We start from the raw sequence: 15,665 nt of genomic DNA, 5'->3' as shown, positions 1-15,665 counted from the left end.
CCTGTTACCCTGTATGCCCATATAGTGCCTGTTACCCTGTGTGCCCGCCTGTTACCCTGTGCGCCCATATAGCGCCTGTTAACCTGTGCGCCCATATAGCGCCTGTTACCCTGTATGCCCATATAGTGCCTGTCACCCTGTGCACCCATATAGCGCCTGTTACCCTGTGTGCCCATATAGCGCCTGTTACCATGTGCGCCCATATAGCGCCTGTTACCCTGTGCGCCCATATAGCGCCTGTTACCCTGTGTGCCCATATAGTGCCTGTTACCCTGTGTGCCCATATAGCGCCTGTTACCCTGTGCGCCCATATAGCGTCTGTTACCCTGTGCGCCCATATAGCGCCTGTTAACCTGTGCGCCCCTATCGTGCATGTTACCCTGTGCCCTCATATAGTGCCTGTTACCCTGTATGCCCATATAGTGCCATGTTACCCTGTGTGCCAGCCAATATAGTACCCATAGCAACTAATCAGATTATGTCATTTTCTAGGCTGCAATAGAAACATTACAGACACACAATCTGATGAGCTGCTATGTGCAACATCACCTCTTGTCATGTATAGAAGGTTTAGTAAATGACCCCTATGACACTGTATGTATGGGTCTCAGTGTGGTGACAGTGCCCGCCCTCCTTGCACACCATCACACTGGGTCTGAGGGAGAGACTCGAGACACCTGCGCACTGCTCCAGACACAGTCATTTGCTTATTCCCGCCTCTCCTGCTGTGATTTGTTGACACTTTGTTGTGCTCCGATAGACCCGGCTGCTGATTGGTCGGACGTCCTGTCGTCTGCAATTGCACCTGACGCTTCCTGCTGAAATCGGGCTCAATGTGTCGGGACTGCCATGTTCCTGCTGGAGGATTAACGGCGCATTGGAGGGAGGCCGGGGAGTGGAGGCCGCTGCTGGCGGGGACAGGGAGGTGAGTACCTGTCATTATCATATATGAAGCACCCCTTCTCCATCACCCCTCCGGCATATGACCCCTTCCCATGTACACCCTACCCGCATGCATGTCCGCCCCCCCCTCCTACATATATACACCCCCTCCCTATATACACTTCCCCTTCCCAAACATATGTACACCCCCCTCCCTATATACATGTCCCACATATACACCCCATCCATCCGCATGCATGGCCCCTTCATACACACACACACACATATATATATATATATATATATATATATATATATATATATATATATATATTCACCAACTCTCTGTATACATGTCCTGCCCCTCCTACGTATGCCCCCTATCTATCTAATCTATCTATCTCCCCTCCCCATATGCATGTCCTACTGTGCTTATGTCCCCTTCCTATAAATATATACATTCACACTCCCTCCCTATATACATGTGCTGCCCCTCCTACGTATGCCCCCTTTATATATACACACACACACACACACACACACACACACACACACACACACACACACACACACACACTCCCCCCGCCCTCCCCATATACATGTCCTGCATATGTTCCATCTCCCTCTCTCCAGTATTGCACACATCTGACCATACACCTCTCTGCACCCCTTTTAGTAAAAAGAAAGGGTCTCATTTACCAATAAAACTAGTTATGGATGATAAAACAGTTATGACTATTGCTTGGAAAATGCCAGTTAGGGGCTGACTGTCTGCAGCCCCATTTATCATATGCAATGAGTTTTATCGCTGATGAATGGGCCCCTATAGCTATCGTGTTATACACTGTAGAAAATGATAGCTGGCATCTGATTGCCATGGGCATATACTGGGTAAATCATAGCTGGATTCTGATTGGATGCCATAGGCGCACTTCCATGGTTTATATACAAGGTAAATATCTGAAGTCTTGTTGCTATGGGTAACACTTCCACTTTTGCCCTTTAACTTACTCCAATAGGCCAGAGAGTACGCCTAGCCCCACCCCCATATAAGCCTATTGACTGCTAATAAAGCGTACATTGATGAGACTTGGACCAGGCTCTATATGGAATTTATAGATTTTCTGTCGGCGTGTGCGGGACTAATTTGAGTCCCAGCAGCGGCAGGTGACTGATTTACAGATATGTTATGGTAGATTTCTTCTAAAGGTACCAATTACTGTTTGTTTCTCCCAGAACATAGCAGTCATCTTGCTACTATATGTTATTATGTAGTGTGTCAGCACTCCTGCTTCGGCGTGTATGGTGTCCGTATACAGACACACTGGGACACGTACCATAGGTGTCGGTGTGTGACCAAGACTCCGGGTGACTGGTATTTCCGTTTCCTGAAACTTTGTAGAACCTGCAGGCCAGCATTGCTAAGGTCGACACAAGCATTAGGTCAAATGGTTGAGGTTTTCATGGTTTTTGTCCCGAATGTCGACATGGACACTGTCAAAGTGTACCGCGTCCCCTCTCTTTTGTTTTGTTAGGGATTTCTGCCCCCTTAAAGGAAAAATGCATGGTCAACATGCCACCTTTTGACATTCTGGCAATGTCGATATTTGACATGACGACCTCCTACCCATGTCGTCATTTTGTTCCACACTCTGTTCTCTTACCTTTAATGTGCATCCCTTTTGTTCTCTTACCTTAATGTGCATCCCATTTGACAGCTGCCCCTACAGTACCTGAAGTGTTTTTGGTTGGCTTTGGTCTGTTCCCCTCAGGTGGTGTAGACTGTGACTTGTTCTGCGTTTTTTATTTCTCATATCAAAACCATGTTGTTTATAGATTATGTAATAATTTTGTTGCATGGTAAAGCTGTATCTGCGGGGCTCAGTCGTAGGCCGGAACGCCGCTTTCCCGTAGACGCAGCGGAACGTCTGACTGGTGCATTGTCCCTTCCCTGAGAACAAATTTGTAGCCAAATTTTAAAAGCCAACCCTTCATCTGTGTTGAAAGAAGGGAACAATAAGGCATTGACCGGCGCCAGGGGAGAGTATTGTTACCTGTCCTTCACCCGTAATATTTTACTTTCAGCTGACTTAATGTTGCTCCCAGGATGCACTTTCAGCCGGACAAAGAGCATCTTTCTTAGCAGATTAGGGGCAGGATTAAACGGGCGCAGGTATGTACAGGTGGTCAGGATGGAGGGAAGCCAGGCCCTGTTCATGAAGTGTTTTATTTATGTGTATAAGGTACACATGCGTATGTAACGTCAGGCTAGACTAATAACCATTGAGGCCTCCTTAAGTCATGGTGTGATGGGAGTTTCCACCATCAGGCGACTTTAATTTATCAGTTTGCAACATTTACAATATATGCGGCATTTCATTTTTGGGCCCCTGATGTCATTACTTATGTAGCGCCGGCGTACCCATTACAGGGCTTTGGAATTGGGAAGAAAGCGTTTCAGGGTTTTAGCAAACAGACAAAGCGATGTGAGGGCGCAGTTCGCAAGTTTACAGTGTATAGGAGATTGATAATGTGAGAGGGTAAGTGGCACATATCACCCCTATAGGAAAGTCTTCTGCAATGGAGGGCATTCCACTGATTGGGTGCAGCTTCCCCCCTCCCCCACAAATGGGTCTGTAACCGAGATTGGAAGCCAGCAATGCGTGTGCAGGAGAGATGCAGATCTGATGTCGGGGATATGTGATACAGGAGAAGAGATGTACATTGGTGCAGAGCTGCTTCTGGCCTTGTATGTTACAGCAGCTGCACCCAGAATAGATGACGGGGTGACTGCTTAGGGGAAGACCGGAAGGGGTCTGTTGCAATTGTACCTACGGGATCCCCTGTTTGTTTATGTTTGTTGGTGCGGATTGTACACAGAAATAATACTTCTTCTGCAAGTAACCCAAAGTCGACATGGACGCCGTAAAAGAGTACGGTGTACACAGTGTACTCTATGCTCTATGCATTGCATTTACTAAGGGGTGTCAGAGGACATGAAGAACTACTACAGACCCCAGTAGCTGGTAGTAAAAGAAAAAATTCAAATTTGGACGAACGCTCCCATGAAACGTGTCCTGCTCTTTTCTTAGGTTGTATCTAGATGGCGGCATCAAGCGTTTCCCTTGCTGAATATATCTCCATGTTCTGTACAGATGCTTTATGTGTCCGTCATTGCCACAAAATCACATTTCCTATTGAACTTGCACTACAATGGCCAGAGAATGGTGCTCTGGCGATCGCTGTGCGGATAGGATTAGACCCCGCATTGTTAGCACCCATTGTAATGTGTCCACATATCACGTACACCGGGTGCGTTACAGCGGCAGTGACTGCGCATCAATCACCAGCCCGGGAGGTAACACAAGGCCGTGTGTCATCCTTATCATGCGCTGTCCATGCCATGTGCATCTTCATGACAGTCCTCATTAAGGGTTCTAGGTACTTGCGGAAATAATAGTACGCTTCTATTACGTCTGATATGGAAAAAATTTTTTTTTTTATTTTTGGGTGTTTTTTTTTTTTTTTTATAGTAAAATTCCTTTGCAGCTATTTTAGAACATTCAGATGTTTTGGAGACCATTCAGCCCATGACAACCAATCAAATTCCATCTGTTCTCTTCTAGATTATCTGATTGGCTAAGGGCAACATCCTATCTTCAATAGAACTCTCAGCTTTGTAAATGTATCCTTAGGCTGGTTTCATACACTCCGGTTTTGACTGGACGGAAAAAAGCCGGACCCACTTTGTCCGGTTTTTAGCCGGATTTCAGGACCTTTCACATGGTCCGGTTTGGAGATCCTGTGTCCCCGCCCCCTCGTCACATGGGGGTGGGTCCAAACAGTTTGACTGGCATGTCCAGTCTGACTGGGTGTACGCCCGCCCTACTCGTCACATGGGGGCGGGCGTAAGTATCCGGCAATTTCCGTGATGTGTGTGTGAAGGCGCCCATTGCCTTCCACACCACACTGAATGGGCAGAACAGGACGGCCACGGCACGGCAGCCGCACGCTGCAGAGGCAAGATCTGACTGCTACCCGGCGGCCATGCCGTGACCGTCCAGTGTGAATGGACACAGAGCTGTCCATCACACACTGTAGGGGGCGGCACTGCTTTTAAGCTGTGCGGTAATTTCCTGTCCGGCAGGAGCCGGACTGTGTGAAACCGGCCTTAGTGTTCATTCTAGCACCCTGCCTTTTTCAAGTCCACGGTGCTTCTAGCACAGGTCTGGCCTACATTTCAGTGCTGCGATACAGACCACACGGTGACAGAAGCACAACAGCAGAAAGCGACAGCCCAGACAGAGATAATGCCCGGGTTTTGAAAGATGCGGGGTGGTGCGACATGAAATGCATCCGATTTGGGCCAATTTCTCTGCCCGATCCAATGGGAACGGTTAACGGCCCAAATTGCTGTAGTGTATGGGGGCCTTAAGATGGGGCACTGTAGCTCTTGATCTTTGCTGCCTTGGAAACTAGCACTGCTTCTTATGCCAAGGACACTGGAGGATCTCAATGTATTCTATGGTATACAGCTTCCAGGCACCTGGAATGGGTCTCGTGCTGTGGGGACTTTACGCACAACTTACAGGGATACAACGCTAATGTGGGAAAGTATGAAAAGGGGGCACTGTAATGTGACCATATAAAGTGGAAACACTGTGTGCAGTATTCAATTGTGTTTTTTTTCACCAGCATTTCAGCTTGCTATCACCGGGGGTGGTGAGCTGAAATGCAATATGAAATATGTTGCTAAATCTGACCACAATGAATGTAATATATGCAAATAAATTGAATATAGCTCTATGATCTATCATCATTTTTTACGGGAGATCAGGTGTGATATAACAATTGATTACCACCCTGTATGTCATAATGTGGATAAGGGGCACTGTGTTGCGTGACGTGTACTGGCGGCCCTACAATGTGGCGTAACATGAGCTAGGGCACTATTATGGGGCATAAAATTTAACAATGGCTGCACAGACTCCTTGGGACAGGGGCCCATTCTAAATGTGGCTATGGGGTCCACACATAAATCCCTGCATATACAGTATGTAAAGAAATGAATAGTACACGGGTGTAAAAAAAATAAAGGTGGCTATGTAAAACATTTTCTTTATTTTTTATTCATGGCCTATTTTTATAGCTGTAAATGCAGCTAAACATTGCTTCACTTGCATGACAGCCCAGTCCGACCTTCCTGATTGAATGGCATAGCACTCAGTGTGTACCCAGCGTACGTTTTACGTACAGCTTTGTTTTTATGAAGGTTAAGCTGAAGTACCCGGCGTTACCTTGGCTTAACTCTTCAATGATTTGGTTGGGACTCAACATTTTTAAATAATTAGCAGCTTAGCAGCTCTTCCAACACACCCATGAGGTGGCCGCCCAGTGTTTTTTCTTTTTATGGGGTATTGCCAGTAGCCCTAATCCCCAGTTTACAGGGTAGTTCAGAACAAACTACAGAGAAGGAATCTAGTGACTGCTTAGTCAGTTAGCAGAACTGTACAGGTGGCACACAGTACTTCTCCAGAGACGTGGTCGGGGCAGGTACAGGTGGCACACAGTACTTCTCCAGAGACGTGGTCGGGGCAGGTGCAGGTGGCACACAGTACTTCTCCAGAGACGTGGTCGGGGCAGGTACAGGTGGCACACAGTACTTCTCCAGAGACGTGGTCGGGGCAGGTGCAGGTGGCACACAGTACTTCTCCAGAGACGTGGTCGGGGCAGGTACAGGTGGCACACAGTACTTCTCCAGAGACGTAGCCGAGGTCGGGTCAGGCAGCAGGTACAGGTGGCACACAGTACTTCTCCAGAGACGTGGTCGGGGCAGGTACAGGTGGCACACAGTACTTCTCCAGAGACGTGGTCGGGGCAGGTACAGGTGGCACACAGTACTTCTCCAGAGACGTGGTCGGGGCAGGTACAGGTGGCACACAGTACTTCTCCAGAGACGTGGTCGGGGCAGGTACAGGTGGCACACAGTACTTCTCCAGAGACGTGGTCGGGGCAGGTGCAGGTGGCACACAGTACTTCTCCAGAGACGTGGCCGGGGCAGGTACAGGTGGCACACAGTACTTCTCCAGAGACGTGGTCGGGGCAGGTACAGGTGGCACACAGTACTTCTCCAGAGACGTAGCCGAGGTCGGGTCAGGCAGCAGGTACAGGTGGCACACAGTACTTCTCCAGAGACGTGGTCGGGGCAGGTACAGGTGGCACACAGTACTTCCCCAGAGACGTGGTCGGGCATGCAGCAGAGGCAGCAGGTACAGGTGTTTTTCTAATTTTTGTCGTGCTGGTCACCGTCAGCTGATGATCTAATATACAGCTCCATTGGCTCGTTATGATACAATTCAGCTTATTTAGGGCAAACAAATTGTATGTCCGTGGGACTGCATGACCACCAGTCTGAGGACTGGTGCAAAGGCGTATGTTTTATGTTCCATACGTTGTTACGCTTTTTTGCATAAGTTCTCTTTTAACTTGGTAATAGCCTCAATATTGGGACCCTGTTTAGAATAAAATGTGTTACGCTATGGTCTTTCGTTTTTTTTTTATTTTTTTTTATTCTGTGAAATGACGCTGTCATTTCAATTGAGGATTGGGAGCTATCTCTGTTACCAAGTGAAACTGTCATAGGAGAACCAGGAGGGACGTAATCTCTTTTAACTATATTTGTTTACAGTGTCTTATATAGTGCAGCATATTCTGTTGCACTTTACAATTGGAGACAACAGTGATTAAACAAACTGGGTAGAAACAAACCTCCTATATGTGGTGGCGCAGAAGTGTCGGGTGATTAACCACATTGTGCACTTGTTTCTTCTGGGTATAGTGGGAATACCCTTTATTCACCTTAGTAACATCTGCGGACTCTGCTGTGCTCGCACTGTACGTGAGCTTAATTTATCTTTGCGCTTGAAAGTTTGGAGGCTAGAGGAGAGTCTTAATGTGCATGGAAGGGCATTCCCTAGTGTCACATACAGCTGCGGTGGTACATGGCAGGTACGCTACTCACCCTTCCGTGTTCATCCCTGGCTGTCTATACGTCCGGCTGGGTCCCAGTGGCGGGCTGGTGGTGACAGGGGAGCGGGCGGTGAGCAATTCTTCAAGTCTTCTCAGTTCTTCAATCATTGGATCCAATTATCTTCTATGTCATTCTCAATCTACCAATTGGATATAATTCCTCGCATCTTCTCCGATCTTCATCTTCGTCATCTCCATTCTTATCACCTTTTATTCAAGCATCCTATCTTCAGTCTTCGTCGACCGATCTTTCCAAACCCTCATGCAAGAACTTACTGCTTTCTTATTAATTTAGACCATTTTCTTTTCTCAAAGTTATTTGAGACCAGCCTGTTTGTTTTCCATCTATGAAAAGGTCCTCCATTAAACCTGCTACAAATCCTAGTCCGACTGCAGTTCCTGAGCACCACACGAAGCCATCAAATCCTTCAATCCTTCTGTACATACTGTACTTCACCTCCCAACATGACCCATTCCAGGAGGGACAAGATGCTCTGTTCCTGGACTTCCATGTCAGTGGCAGTTGCAGATGCGAGGCTGTAGCACAGTTCAAAATTCAGTTAGGGGAGCCCCACCAACTGCCACACCAAACACCACAGTCTGGGACTCGCTGACAGGTGTGGCTCCCCTATTTAGTTTTTGTACAGTGGTGCAGTCCCACCTCTGCAACTGCTACTGGCAAGGAAGTCCAGGAGCAGAGCATTGTGTCCCTCCTGAAATGGGTTATATGGGGAGTGGGGGGTGGGGGGGGGGGGGGTGAGGTTAGTGTTGCTTTGGGGGTCGGGAAACCCAAACATGCGGAGGGCAGTGACGTGAGGGGTGCCTTATATTGCTGTGGCTAGGGGTGCTCCTGTCCTTGGTCCTTTTCTAGGTGGTACGGAACTGCCGTTGCAATGAGCTCCCTCATTGGCAGAGGTTATGGGATATACACCTCTTCTACAGAAGTCTCTTATGAAGTCTGCAGAGAATACTCGGTTGGACTCCATTATTTTGGCAATTTTTATCTATCGGAATCACACAGTTTTTATATAATGAACTGTTTTGCTTGACCCAAATATTATTATACTATTTCCCTTCTGGTGTTAACCCACAAGTCTGCCATACCGTAGAAGGCTCATGTTATTATCCCCAGTCCGTCTCTCTGCTGCTTATAATTAGACACTATAAATCAGAATATTGCAGATGGGGAAGGGGCTGCATTGTTCACATGCGTTTGCTCATCCTGTGATTGTGAGCCCATGGTGAGCATCTGGGCAGCTGTTTGGCACAACCGTCCCGCTGTCTGCTATTGCACATCAATAATTCACCAGCCACAGGAACAATTGCTCCCTTAGGTCTGTTACAGTGATGGCTGCAGGAGAGGTGTGCAGTGTTTAACCTGTGCGTTCCTTTCATCACGACGTGATCTGCGGGAAAGTCTGAGATCTGTGTGTCACATGCATGTCATACCCGTATGAACAGCCAGCATGGATACGGTAGGGTTTGTGTAATAGTAATAATGGTTCTACTTAAATATAAAGACCGTAATAAGTAGCATCAAATCTGCTCATAACTGTCATTTTACAGGCTATGTTGGAAAAATGACAGGATCTGGCTGATTGTTATCTCTCCAGGCTTTGGTAAATCTCCCCCCTACCAGATACATTGATTGGTATAGAGAGGTTTATGTATTGTGTTACCCAACATGTATGTACAGTGTATCGCTCTTTTGGTTTCTATATTAGATACTTGCGTGTTGTCCTGCTCAGCGGCTGTTACACTGTGACCCTCCTCGTCGTGTACTGCAGTCCGCATGTGATATTATGAATGATGCTTCATACGCTGGCACAGTCCCTGTGTTATGAGGATAATGAGAAAAGCTCTTAATTACACAGCGGAAATCCCTTTTGCCTTCACTTGGCAGGAGCATAAAAATTTCCTAGATACATTTTAGTATTTCAGCAATGCAATGCTTTATTTAAACCAGAATAATTACTTTCCGACACCATTCTTCAGTCATACACCTGCCCCCAGAGCAATTGGAAGCTTCCTGTGGGTGGCTGCAGGGGGCAGCAGATAAGGGCATGTGCTGATTTATATTATAGTTACTGTATTCACCTTATTGCCCATGCTGCCGCTATTAGTGATACTGTATTTACCTTATTACGGGTGCCCCTGCTGTTAGTGTTCCTGTGTACCCCTTATTGCCCGTGCTGTTGCTGTTAGTGTTTATGTATTTCCATTATTGCACAAGCTGCTGCTGTTAGTGTTACTGTATTCCCCTTATTGCGGGAGCAGCGGTTAGTGTTACTGTGTTCCCCTTATTGCCCGTGCTGCCACTTGGTATTACTGTATTCCTCTTATTGCCCATGCTGTTAGTGTTACTGTATTCCCCTTATTGCGGGAGCAGCTGTTAGTGTTATTGTGTTCCCCTTATTGCCCGTGCTGCAGCTGTTAGTGTTACTGTGTTCCCCTTATTGCCCGTGCTGTTAGTGTTACTGTGTTCTCCTTATTGCCCGTGCTGCCACTGTTTTTGTAGGTGTAGCTCACTTTATTATTATTATTATTATCATCCTTTATTTAGAGCCGCGTGGGTGCTGAAGCTCCCACTTATACCGCTTTCACACTGCCAAAACGTTTCAAAAGCCGGTATTTTTAAACTGTATTTAAAACGGGTCTGAGCTTTCACATTGTAGTAGATTACCGTTTTAGTACCATTCTCATCAGTCAACCCGTTTAATCCCCTGAACACGTTTCACGGCAGAATGCAGGGACAGCCTATCACAGGTCTGTAATCTGTTGTTTTGACTAAATACCATTTCAGAGCCATTCTCAATGCATAAAAAACGGCTCTGAAACGTGTAGGACTCTGCTTTTTAAACGTTTTGAAATACCGGTTATCTTTAACCGGTAAATCAACTCTGGCGCTTTCCCACTGCAGCCTTTAACGTTTTGAAATGGGGAAAAAAAACCCGGCAATATACCGTTTAACAAGTGCAGTGTGAAAGGGTTATCACAGAGTATATAAATAAGCAAAACAACAATATTTACAGTACAAGACCAAATAGACACATAGGATATTCTCAAACTGTGGGTCCAGAACACCTCAGCATGGGGTCACAAATCCATGTTGCTGACCATCAGGCTAATGTGTTTGTGGAGGTGGGAACAGGGGATCACTCATTAACTTAGGTGCTGCATGGAAAGCATGCTGCTTGCTGCTTAGCATGATGTTAGAGATCACGCTGTATGGCCACACATACCACATGGCTGCCGTGACTGCCCACCTGCTGTGTTTGTCTGCTACTTCTGCCCACCGAAGGGCTGCTTCTAAGCAGCTTGCGGCATCAGAAGGCCAATCCCGGGATCCTGGCCACATCTCGGAATTGAAATAAATGGCCTGGGATTGGCCTCCCTAGTCTTAAGCCCTGTTCAGTGTTCTTAAACCACTGTGCCATGGGACACTAATGCACCTAGAGCTGTTCTCAAGTGTGTCACCAGAGCTAGAGCTGCTGGGGGGGGGGGGCTTTTCCTTCTAACCCCCTGTTGTCTGTACATGCAGCTCGATTTTGAGTGAATGCGCTCAACTAACGAGGACTTATAGGGTGGTATTCAATTGTTATATCGTGCCCGATCTCCTGTCTAAAATAACGGGAGATTGTAGGGCGATATTTAATTTTTGGCACATGCTGCGCTCAGTATGGGCAGGTTTAGCCGCAAATTTCAGCTCGCCCCCCCTCTGGGGATAGTGAAGTTCTTGTGGGAAAAAAAAAATGAAATCCTAAGAGGAGACAGAGAAAGAATGGTCACAAAGGTAGGAGGAGAGAGTTGACGAGGTCCATGATTTCCTCACCGGATAGAAGGGAGAAGGATGTCAGAGTTGGTAAGTGGGATATGGATGGGTGGCTAGGCTGGTTTGCTGATCGTCTAGTTCAGCGCTTCTCAAACTGTGGGTCCTGACCCCAAAGTGGCAGCTCTTGTGGAACTACACAGCCCTGCAACAGGTTTAGCATGGTGAAATAGGGCATGCTGAGATGTGTAGTTCAGCAAGAGCTGCCAAGGTTCTCCATCACTGGGTTATACCATACCGTATGTTATTTCATGTCCTGCTGTAGAGTGTGTGTGTGTGTGTGTGTGTGTGTTGTTACTATGTGACACGCAGTAGTTCTATATACGGCATGTTGTTACTATGTGACACCTATCGCATCTCCCCCAGTGTGCTGTGAGACGGCCCTCTTCTTTACGCTGTTGCAGGAGGTGCTGTTGGTATTATACAGGGGATACGGTCATATTGTCTACAGCAACTAGGTCGACAAGCATTGGGTCGACATGGGTCTAGGTCGACATGGCTTTAAGTTGACACAAGTATTAGGTCGACATGGGGTTTTTGACTTCTTTTTTTTTTTTTGAGCCGACAGGCAGTATTTCATGCCCTACCATCCACTAGGGCGTGGTGGGAGAATAAAATAGTGTGCCACTATTCGGGCACCGAAGCATGGCGGGCGCAGCGGTGGACTTTAACCTGTGTCCATGTCGACATTCAGGTAAAAAAAAAGTGAAAAACCCCTTGTTGACCTAATGCTTGTCGACCTAGTTGCTGTAGACCATGTGATCCACACCCTTATACAGCAGGATCTTGGAGCGGTCTGTACAGTGTATGTATTCCTGGTTCCCCCTGTTCTGTTGCTGCTGTCCTCTGTTACCACACGCCTGGCTGTAGAGTCCTATTTACACTTCAGCAATTGGCATCTGAACCTCAAGGTGATAAAATGACCCGCACTATGGACCCGAAACCTTATCTGCTATATTATATAGCACCAAAATAACCAGTAAGCTAAAAAGGATCCCGCGTCTTCTGAATGGAGCGATGGTGCTGGAGCCGTCTGGGTTTTAAGTGAGCGTCCAGCGGCTGCCTGGTGTCATAAATTACATTTCATGCCTGTGTGGTCCGTGAGACCGCTCTCCATTCACTTACACGGCAAGAGCACTTCAGTAAATGAGCCACTTGTGTGTGTGTGTGTGTGTGTGTACATTACTGTGCAAACGGTTTAGGCAGGGGTGGAATATATGCTGCAAGTAAGAATGTTTTCCAAAATAGAAGTAATAGTTTATTTTTATCAATTAACAAAATGCAAAATGAATGAACAGAAGAGAAATCTAAATCGCATCAATATTTTGTGTGATCACCCTTTGTCTTCTATACAGCATCAGTTCCTCTAGGCACCTGCAGACAGTATATGAAGGAACTCAGCAGGAGCTTTTTCCAAACTTCTCAGAGAACTGACCACAAATCTTCTGCTCTGATCCTCCTGTCTCTTCATGTAATCCCAGATATGATGCTGAGATCAGGGCCCTGTGGGGTCATGTCATCACTTCCAGGACCCCATGTTCTTCTTATACTGAAGATACTGTAGTTCTTAATGACATTGGCTGTTTTCGGGTCATTGTCCTGCTGCAGAATACATTTGGAGCCAATCAGATGCCCCCCCGGGACTAACAAAATTGTCTGTTTCTGCAGCTATGATTTTCCTTGACCGACCACTGTGTCTACAGCCCTAAATGTTGCCTGTTTCTTTGTGATTCTTCAAAAGCACTTGAACAGCACATCTTGAAATCCCAGTCCGCTTTAAAATCTGTGCCTGGGAGAGACCTTGCTGATGCAGTAAAACCACCTTGTGTCTTGTTGCTGTGCTCCGTCTTACCATGGTGTATGACCTCTGACCTGAAACGATCTTTCAAAACTTCGCATTCGTGTGGCTGTTCCTTACCAGTTTTAAGCATAGTACAGCGGTTTCTGTTTCAGTTAATGACTGTGTTTCAACCTAAATGATGATGATTATCACCTCTTTGGTATGATTGGTTAATCATACACCTGACTTTGCAAGTGTTCCTAGAAGAATTGCTGGTTTGAAGGTAAAGGGCAGCCCCACATATTTATTTGATTTTAGATTTCTCTTCTTTTATTAATTGATAAAAAATGAACTATTAACACTTTTAAAGCATTTTTACTTTGCACATGTACAGTATTTGTGTGTTTATAATTTATAGGTCATGCTATTGCTATCTGTTATCAGTCAAGCCAGCTGAAGCCTAGCTGTGGTATACAGGAAAATGTCACCGTACAAAAACAATAATCTTTTGTGAATATCGGGTGTTTTTTTTTTTTTGGCATATATTTATTTATAAAACTAAATACATGTAATTTCCAGAACCTCGATTTGGGGCAGTATGGATGGAAGCCATGAGTTCCACTCCCAGTCAGGCTAATATGTGTGGAGTTTCTATGTACTCCCAGATTTGCATAGATTTCCTCTCAAGTGCTCCGGTTTCCTCTTGCTATTCAAAAACATAGCAGTAATGTAATTGGCTGCTCATAACTGAATACCCTGCTCTGTGTGTGTGTGTGTGTGTGTGTGTGTGTGTGTGTGTGCGCGCGCGCGCACATGTGATAGGGAATAGTGATTGTATCTCAGCTGGGTCAGGGGCTGTGCCATATAAATGGCTGTTAATAAATAAAATAACGCAATTGTTATTGTCCCGCTGTAGCAAGCTGAGACTGTCCCATTAAGTGGTGCACACACGGTGAGATTATTTTGGCAGGAGATTTTGACTAGATAGTCAATCTCCTAGAAGGTTAGCCAAAATCTCCCAGTTTTTCTCCTGGTTAGTCATTATTGTCTAGCCTAGATTGACTGTGCAGGCACCTTTGACTTGATCATAGACTATCATTACTAAAGGTCCATACACACTGGGCGACTATGCCCAACGTGTATGTACAGCAATGACCGCTGTGTGTAAAGCCGCTCAGTGCATACACACTGAGCGGCTTTCCCCCGCCCGGTGCCGACGGAGGGGGGAGGACGGCGTTGCATAGCGAAGCTTTGGTATTACCAGCAGATGAGCGGCTTTCCCAGCGATGATGCGGGAGCGCGCAGCAGCGCTCACCGCTCATCACCGGGGCATACACACTAGGCGGCTTTGAGCTAAAAGCCGCTGAAACCTGCTGTTTTGAGTGACTTTCAGCTCAAAGTCGCCCAGTGTGTAGTGGCCTTTAGACAAACTTGCTTAGTCAAAATTGACCATTAGCCAATATCTCACCGTGTGTACGGCTTAAAAACCCTTTGGTTCACACATCACTTGCTTACCCGTAGCTGCAAAGTGCACAAACCTCGCTTATACTCTACTCTATATGTGTTCAAGAGCTGTCTCATCCTTTCCTATCCTATTTGTAATGAAGTTCCACATGTAACAATGTGACACTACAACTGTTTCTTCTGTATCCGCCAAAATTGTAAAGGTAAAAATTCACACACAATGGATTTTTTTTATTTTACACCTTTTTTAGTTTTTATGACCCAGTACAGAAAGATACAGGATATTGCTGACTGATACAGTCCATGCATTCTAAGCATTTGGTGGTAGAGAAGAGAGCAGTAGACGTGAGACAGACAATGTAGATCCTTAAGAAAAAAGTGTGGAATGAACTCGGAGGCACATTCAATTAGCTGTAGGGCTTACACGTGGGTAAAGCCTGGGGTACTTGTGTAGTTTCACGGCGCCAGCATGGCGCCGCACGTCTGAGTCCCCTTGCGGGGCTCGCTTCGCTTGCCCACGCTGCGGGCTTGGTGGCTCGCTACGCTCGCCACGCTATTTAAAATCAACTCCATGCCAACATGGATAGTGGGGGTATGAACTATCCATGTTGGCATGGAGTTAAGTTACTTTGTTTAACATAGTTTGTGGCGAGCGTAGAACCCGGAAGTAGCACGGCGCCA

The 15,665-nt window shown here is 46.4% G+C and overlaps 1 protein-coding gene across 5 annotated transcripts in view; it reads left to right on the top strand.

Moving 5' to 3' along the window:
* Positions 1-765: 765 nt before the first annotated feature.
* Positions 766-15,665, top strand: part of RALGPS1 (Ral GEF with PH domain and SH3 binding motif 1) — a 293,688-nt gene continuing 278,788 nt past the window's right edge. The window contains exon 1 of one of the 5 annotated variants that reach the window (XM_083158617.1): positions 766-925. The gene's annotated coding sequence lies outside the window, so the exon portion shown is untranslated. The remainder of the gene's footprint in view (positions 926-15,665) is intronic. The other 4 variants (XM_083158616.1, XM_083158619.1, XM_083158618.1 and 1 more) reach the window with 4 other exon arrangements.

Source organism: Crinia signifera, chromosome 9, assembly GCF_055691185.1.
Source record: "Crinia signifera chromosome 9, ASM5569118v1, whole genome shotgun sequence".
Classification (NCBI taxonomy): domain Eukaryota; kingdom Metazoa; phylum Chordata; class Amphibia; order Anura; family Myobatrachidae; genus Crinia; species Crinia signifera.
Note: the sequence above shows the minus strand (reverse complement) of the source record. Positions and strands in the feature narration are given on the sequence as shown.